This window comes from Macrobrachium nipponense, chromosome 18, assembly GCF_015104395.2.
Source record: "Macrobrachium nipponense isolate FS-2020 chromosome 18, ASM1510439v2, whole genome shotgun sequence".
Lineage (NCBI taxonomy): Eukaryota > Metazoa > Arthropoda > Malacostraca > Decapoda > Palaemonidae > Macrobrachium > Macrobrachium nipponense.
The window spans coordinates 42,174,737-42,183,516 of NC_087211.1; the positions used below are offsets into that span (position 1 = coordinate 42,174,737).

The 8,780-nt window shown below is 34.8% G+C and overlaps 1 non-coding gene across 1 annotated transcript; it reads left to right on the top strand.

Moving 5' to 3' along the window:
• The first annotated feature begins 412 nt into the window (after positions 1-412).
• Positions 413-484, top strand: Trnat-cgu (transfer RNA threonine (anticodon CGU)). The gene has a single exon. It is a non-coding gene; the product is annotated as a tRNA-Thr (tRNA).
• Positions 485-8,780: the final 8,296 nt, after the last annotated feature.

The following is an 8,780-nucleotide window of genomic DNA, read 5'->3' on the forward strand; positions in this document are numbered from 1 at the left end:
ATCATTGCATACGAGTTAATCAACATGATTTTTCAGACCATGCCGGCTATCTACCGACATCTGACAAAAACCTATCAGCCAGTTTCAATAATTATAACATTAATTAACTGTTTTCTCTTGCAGATACATAGATGCAGGTACAAACCTAAAAACCAACGGTTGCAAAAATTCTTAGCGGCAAATATCAGTAATTACAACATTAATTAAGCTAAGTACTAAACCATAAAACATCCCTAGCATCTTTTTTGAGTCGCTCGGATGGATCATACGCTCCAGTATATTGCCAGGAAAAACAATGTTTCATATTTGGTTCCGATAATGAAGTACCTGACGATCACATCATCCGTGTTAGACACCTGTTTGACAGATGCTAAAAAACACCTTGCGTCGATGTTACGGAGCAGCTTTGCCAGCCTCCTTAGCTCAGAGGTAGAGCACTGGTCTCGTAAACCAGGGGTCGTGAGTTCGAACCTCACAGGGGGCATGTTTTGTAAGGGTTTGCGATTAAAGGCATCGTGGGTACACATCTTAAAGGGGTACGTCGCGTCGAGGACTTTCGTGTGTGACAGAAAAACCGACGTTATCGGAATAGAGGATCGGCACTGCACCGTTTCTGTAACACTTAGCAAAAGGAATATTTTACAGTTTGCAAATTAGAATGTTCGATCAAGCCTAAAACAAGGATGCCGTACTCTCATTCGAAACATAGTTTTGAAAAAAAATGTCTTGCAAAGGAAAACGTTCTGCAACGTCCTTTAAAAAATGTTTAACGTCACGATGACAATTACAGATAACAGAACAAACTATGTTGGACGCCTGCGGACTATATCATCATCAATTACTGCAGAGAAAAAAAAAAACGTTCTGTAACAGACGTCACAAAGAGGACGTCATGCTGACGAGTACATTCGTCTGCTGGTACACCAAAATGGCAGAAAGATACGAGAGTTCTATATAGACAAGCGTCGTTATGTACTAGCAGCAAAGAGCAACGTTTTGCAACGTACGTTAAAATAGATATATTATGGTTCTGTTCTATTCATGGAACCATCGGGACACTTACATAAGGAGCAGCGTATCTCGAAGGAAACGTTTTTATTGGTAACAACACTTATCAGCTCCCACAAAAGAAAACGTTATTCATGTATTTTAAAAAGGGGTACGTCATCATGCTTTACTGTACGTTTGTGTAATGGTATCAACCAACATAGAGACCAGTCATTTTAGGTATGGAAATGCAACACACTAAAACGTTTTACGGAATGTACATAGGGAATGTTTAACATCAGGCTTTACTACAAATTACCAACCACTAACATGAAGAATTAACACCATCTAGGAAAGATCCCATTTTCCAGTCATCAATAATTCCCAACCAAAGAGGTAACAGCAAAGCTACTAACATATCATGCTATAAAATATGATATAAATCAGTTTCAGCTCATACAAACATATATCTATAAAATTCAGAAAGAATTCCCTACAGCTGGAATAGAACGATCCTCACAATCTCGTAGTCTTAGTGGTTACTGAATTTAAGCTGAAGTCAATGTACAGAATTTACTGATCAACTTTTTCAGTTGAATTGATTAGTATAGACAGTTCGACAGAGATATGTAATGAGATGAAACATTTTGTAATGCCTCTTTCATCTCAATTGGGTTCAAGGCTTTTAGTGAGAAGTGTATCCAAAAATAGGAGGATACCAAAACCTTGAGATTTTACTGTTGTCTATATATATATATATATACAATATATAATTATTATTAGAATTTATATATAATATATATATATATCCGAATATATATATATATATATATATATATATTATATATATATATATATCTATTATATATATATATTATATATATATATATTATATATCATATAATATATATATATATCACTAATTATATATATATATAATATATATATATACATATAGACAACAGTAAAATCTCAAGGTTTTGGTATCCTCCTATTTTTGGTTTGGATACACTTCTCACTAAAAGCCTTGAACCCAATCACAGTGATATATGTATGAATATATATATTAATTATATATATATATATATATATATAGTATATATATATATATATATATATATATATATTATATATGTATATACACATCTCTATATATATAACTATTAAATATCTAAATAGTTATTATATATATCTATATAGATAGAGATATAGAAATATTATTATATATATAAATATTATATATATGTTATATATACATCTATATTATATATCTATATATATATTATATATATTTATGGTATCTTATATTATTATTATTAATTATAGATATTAATATATAAATATAGATATCTATATATATTATCTATATATATAATATATAATTATTATATATATACCATATTAGATACATAATAATAAATTTTTTTTATTAAAATTATAAAATAATATTATATAATAGATACATTAAATATATATATAAGATGTATATAATTATATATATCTATATTAATAATAAAAGGAGCCCATAAAAAAAAACACAAAATGTAGAAGAGGAAAAGTTTTACTATATTTCAGAGACTGCTGTCTCTCTCTTCAGGTATATGAATGAGAAAAGTTTACAGAAAAGGTGGTATTTATACCAAGAGATTCGTCCACAAGTAAGCCAATTTAGGTCACCCCCGCTGATAATCTTCCTTTAATCTTCTAAGCGTTGGTTGAATGAACACTGCGTCGACGATGTCTGATGTCCAATTCCCTTTTGAGATGTTCATTACCTGCTTCTCTTTTATTAAGGCCGATTCCATCATTTGACTCTTGTACCGGCAGTTGCTGCTATAAATTACACGTGACATATTCCAGTTTATTCTATGGTTATGTTCATTTATATGATTGAAAATAGCCGAGTTCTGTTGTCCATACCTAACTGACCGTTTTGTGTTGTTTATTAATCTCTGGGGAAGTGATTTACCTGTAAATCCGAGGTAAGATTGGTCACAGTCCTGGCATGGGATCTCATATACCCCAGAGTCTTTGGGCGATGTCTTTTGTTGGACGTTAATCAGGGATTTGGCTAAGGTATTTGGGTAGGTAAATGCAAAAGGGTTGGATTTCCCAAGGGTGTGAGTTACTCTCTTAATCGTCTCCAGGTGGGGAATTTTTATTTTATTGTTGGGTGTGTCTCTGGTCCTGTCTTTAGGGGGTCGGTAGAAAATTACGTTTGCTTTTTGAATTGCTTTCTCAATTATATGGTCAGGATACTTTAAAGATGAAAGTTGCTTGCGAATTAGTTCAAATTCTTTTTCCAGGAAATCTGGGGAACAAATTCGTAAGGCTCTTAAGAATAGGTTGCTAGCTAGACCTATCTTGATGGTATTGTCATGATAGCTAAAATAGTGAATATATGAAAGTGAGAACGTTGGTTTTCTGTATATGGTAAATTTGTATTCTGTCGTGTCTCTGATTATTAAACAACATCAAGAAAAGGAATTTTGTTGTCTGTTTCCCCATTCAACTTTAAATTTGATGCTGGGCACTAATGCGTTTAATTTTGAGAGGAATTCATTAAAATTACCCCACTTATTATCCCAAAATGTTAAGTATGTCATCCACGTATCTCATCCACAGCATTGTTTTTGGGTTTTATTGCATTTATTACTGTAGTTTCAAAGTATTCCATGTACAGATTGGCTAAAATAGGACTTAAAGGTACTACACCCATACTACACCCGAATTTTTGCTTGTAGAATGATTCCCCGAATGAAAATACGTTATTAGATGCACATAATTCAACTAACTTTATTATTTTGTCAAGTGCCAAAGGGAAATGATTTGACTAATAGGGGGATAATTTTCCCCCCTTAAAAACTGAAGAACGTCCTGTACTGGTACTTTTGTGAATAGGGGAAGAAGTCTACGTCAAGGCTTAAAAGTTTTATGTTGTGAAAGTGGTATATGTGCTTCTCTGAATTTGTGACAAAAGTCTTCCGAATGTTTGATGTGACTGGGAGAAAAAGTGCCTAAAAAGGAGAAAGGAGGCCAGCTAACCATTTCCCTTTGGCAATTGACAAAATAATAAAGTTAGTTGAATTATGTGCATCTAATAACGTATTTTCATTCGGGGAATCATTCTACAAGCAAAAATTCGGGTGGTGTAGTATGGGTAGTCCTTTAAGTCCTATTTTAGCCAATCTGTACATGGAATACTTTGAAACTACAGTAATAAATGCAATAAAACCCAAAAACATGCTGTGGATGAGATACGTGGATGACATACTAACATTTTGGGATAATAAGTGGGTAATTTTAATGAATTCCTCTCAAAATTAAACGCATTAGTGCCCAGCATCAAAATTTAAAGTTGAATGGGAAACAGACAACAAAAATTCCTTTTCTTGATGTTTAATAATCAGAGACACGACAGAATACAAATTTACCATATACAGAAAACCAACGTTCTCACTTTCATATATTCACTATTTTAGCTATCATGACAATACCATCAAGATAGGTCTAGCTAGCAACCTATTCTTAAGAGCCTTACGAATTTGTTCCCCAGATTTCCTGGAAAAGAATTTGAACTAATTCGCAAGCAACTTTCATCTTTAAGTATCCTGACCATATAATTGAGAAAGCAATTCAAAAAGCAAACGTAATTTTCTACCGACCCCCTAAAGACAAGACCAGAGACACACCCAACAATAAAATAAAAATTCCCCACCTGGAGACGATTAAGAGAGTAACTCACACCCTTGGGAATCCCAACCCTTTTGCATTTACCTACCCAAATACCTTAGCCAAATCCCTGATTAACGTCCAACAAAAGACATGGCCCAAAGACTCTGGGTATATGAGATCCCATGCCAGGACTGTGACCAATCTTACATCGGATTTACAGTAAATCACTTCCCCAGAGATTAATACAACACAAACGGTCAGTTAGTATGGACAACAGAACTCGGCTATTTTCAATCATATAAATGAACATAAACCATAGAATAAACTGGAAATATGTCACGTGTAATTTATAGCAGCAACTGCCGGTACAAGAGTCAAATGATGGAATCGGCCGTTAATACAAAAGAGAAGCATGGTAATGAACATCTCAAAAGGGAATTGGACAGCCGACATCCGTCGAGCGGCAGTGTTCATTCAAACCCAACGAAGAAGAAGATTAAAGGAAGATTATCAGCGGGGTGACCTAAATTGGCTTACTTGTGGACGAATCTCTTGTATAAATACCACCTTTTCTGTAAACTTTTCTCATTCATATACCTGAAGAGAGAGACAGCAGTCTCTGAAATATAGTACTTTTCTCTCTACATTTTTGGTGTTTTTTATGGGCTCCTTTTATTAGATGGAATTCTGTTGTTACGAACACTTTTACCAGTCCATATATGTATATATATATTATAGATGTGTATATGTATATATATATATATATATATATATACATATATAACTGTGATTTTCTTTATGCATTTCTATATTGATATATATATATATATATAATTATATATATTCATATATATTATTATCATTTCATATTTATATACATACATATAACATTTTAAATATATATATATATATATATATATATATATATATATATATATATATTATATATAGTATATATATAAGTATAAAGTATTATATATATATATATATATATATATAGTATCATATATATAATTATATATACATATATATATATATTATATATAATATATATATATATTATATATATACTATATATATATATATATATTCTTTACCATGACTGTAAACCACCATTCAACAATCCACCATTTATATAATAACCTGCTTAGTTCAACAGAGGCTCAATGGATGTTACAGTGAAAGTGTTCAAAGATGTTTCACCCCTGCGGAATGGAACTCGATCCCTTCCTGGTGAAGCGAAATCGTATGTGCCTCTCGCGTGGTGCACTGTAGGCATTACTTAGAAGTGTTCGGAGTGTATCTTCAGCTCCTAACTGCCTCCACTGTTTAGTGTACTACTTTACCTCCATTTAACGTTTCCTTTCCTCAATGTTGTTGTTCAACACCTCTAACTCAGTACAGCTATAGGGTTTTCTCCCAGTTCCACTTTTAGAACCTTGTACCTCTCATTTCCTCGAATTTTAAGATCTACTTATCTACTTATCTGCTTATCACTGCCTTAAGCGCTAAATAGCCGAAAATGCCCCCAGTGATTGGCAAGTCAACCTAATTTTACAAACCAAATCAAATCCCAAAAACCGAAAACAGTTAATAATTCTCATAAACTACTGAAACTGTTCAGTTCGTTTTCCCTCTGCATTTCACGTCAATTCTGGCTCGGGTAACAGCAGCTACTCGGCTGCCTCAACCTGTGTACACCGTCACTGAACAAAGAAACCAACAACAATAACAACAACAAAGACTACAACAATTAAACTGTCAATATGCAGGAGCCGACCCGTCTTCTCTGAGATACCTTACAGCAACAACCCCCCACCCCCCCCACCCTCCCGTACTAGACCAACCAATCTCAACACGCTATCTTTCTCTGTGTATCAGCCTTCCACCCCTGCTTACCCGACCCCCCTTTTGACAGTTCCCCTATCCCCACAGAACTCCCCCTTACAGACGTTAGTTCCACAGCGAAAGGAAAACGCAGCAGAGTAGGGGGAGGAGGATGATGATGAGGAGGAGGGGAGAATAGAGAAGAAGGGAACGTTCAGAAATGGAGGAGGAAAGACCAAGATAAGAGAGTGATGTCAGTCTTGGTGGATCTTGAATTGAAATCAATTGGCGCATTTCCCCCAGGCCAGGCCTAATTCCCATAAAGCGATGCTTTTCCGGCCCACTGGCTGATGCCGGGCGACAAGGCGGCACGGACAGGAAGGAATCCTACGCGAAGGGGGAAGAGAAGTGTTGATGAACGGAAGTACACAATGCACCATATAAACAATCACTTTCTTCGACGCGTTGACGAGATCTGCCACCATCTTGTGAGTACCATGTAAACAATTGTCTTCTTTTAACACCATGCTATTGCCAAAAACAAGGCCCTTGCAATCGCGCAGAGAGAGAGAGAGAGAGAGAGAGAGAGAGAGAGAGAGAGAGAGAGAGAGAGAACGAAGCTGCAGAAAACGCGAAGAAAACCGAAACTTTGCTAAGCGTACTAACCGTTCTCAACAGAATATGAAACTTCTTGGTTATCATAAGAGCAATGGCCGGAAATGAACCAGCATAATGTTTAACGTTTTAAGAGCATCTCCCTCATTTCATCAAAACATGTGCGCTATGGCAGAGTGAATTACTCATATTTCCTTTGAAACAAATCACATATTATTTTTAATTTTCCTCCTATTTCATTTTTCTTTTCCGTAACGTCCTAACCTTTAATACAAACATCATTTTCCTCTGTACCTACACCAGTAGATATACATCACTTTATTTTCTTTTTAGTAGACAAAGGAAGTCAAACAATATATAATACAACTTCCCGTCCGGGAAAAATGGAAGTTTAAAACGATTCAATGCAAAACAAGGCAAACGAAATGAATTATGATACTTTTTCCACTCAATGTGTATCGAAAGAAATTTAATTTTCTGAATAAAAGATCTTATGGGAAATAAATAAAAATAATCCTGATGTATCTTCTACTATCTGATTTATAGAAAGGAAATAACTTTATTTAAAATTGTTTCGACGAAGAAAATATTCAAAATTCCCACACCACCACAAAAACCAAAATCCTTATTACAAAGATCACCAATTAGCCACTTTAACGAAGAAGAAGAAGAAGAAGAAGAAGAAGAAGAAGAAGAAGAAGAAGAAGAGGAAGAAGAAGAGGAAGAAAGAAAAATAGCCATCAGTGTTAGGAATCACTGGAAACCTTAAGCATGGATAATGTTCAACCCCGACTGGCATTTATAGAGCAATAAATAAAGGGTTTTTATACCGTCTGCGCACCGAAGCTATAAATATTTCTTTTCAGAAGATATAGTTACAGCACTGTGCTCTCTTTGGGTAAGGAAGGAAATACAAAACCTTTACAAATTCAGTTCAGTCCTACTTTCCAGAGAGAGAGAGAGAGAGATTTGGTAATGACAAGGGAGTAGAACAGATTAAGAAAGCTGGCGGTTAGCAAGTGGTTAAAAGAAAAACATTATTTAGTTGCTAAGAAGGTTTTCTTGAATATAAAAAAACAAATAAATGAATAAAAGAAAACACGTTCAATAAATTCTCAAACGAAATGTAATATTTGTTTTCAACTGTGATTTTTTACGAAGCCTGTTTCTTAACCCTAGAGGACAGCTGGAATTAATTTGTTATGAACAGCCTAACTACGAGGAAAGGAGAGAGAGAGAGAGAGAGAGAGAGAGAGAGAGAGAGAGAGAGAGAGAGAGAGAGAGAGAATGAGCAAAATACAGAGATCTAGAAAATGCAGGAGTTGGAGGGCATGACTTTGAAGCTGGTTTCACTGAGACGTAATGGTTAACAAGTGCTGAGGTGCAGGACAACAAAACTGAACAAAGGAAGTGGGGGCAGATGTTATATACCGAAAACGGTGGTATAGCGAGAGGCCGAAAGGACGTTGCAAAAACATTTAGTAGTGTTTACAGTGCACCATGTGAGGTGCAATGATGGCACTATAACCAATACGCCGAAATAGTAATAAGAGAAGCTATCGTTTTATCCATGATTCCACAGAGAGAGAGAGAGAGAGAGAGAGAGAGAGAGAGAAGAGGAATACTGTGTTTTGACCATTACTTATCCTTGAACTCTCATACCTAGTGTCCTCTTT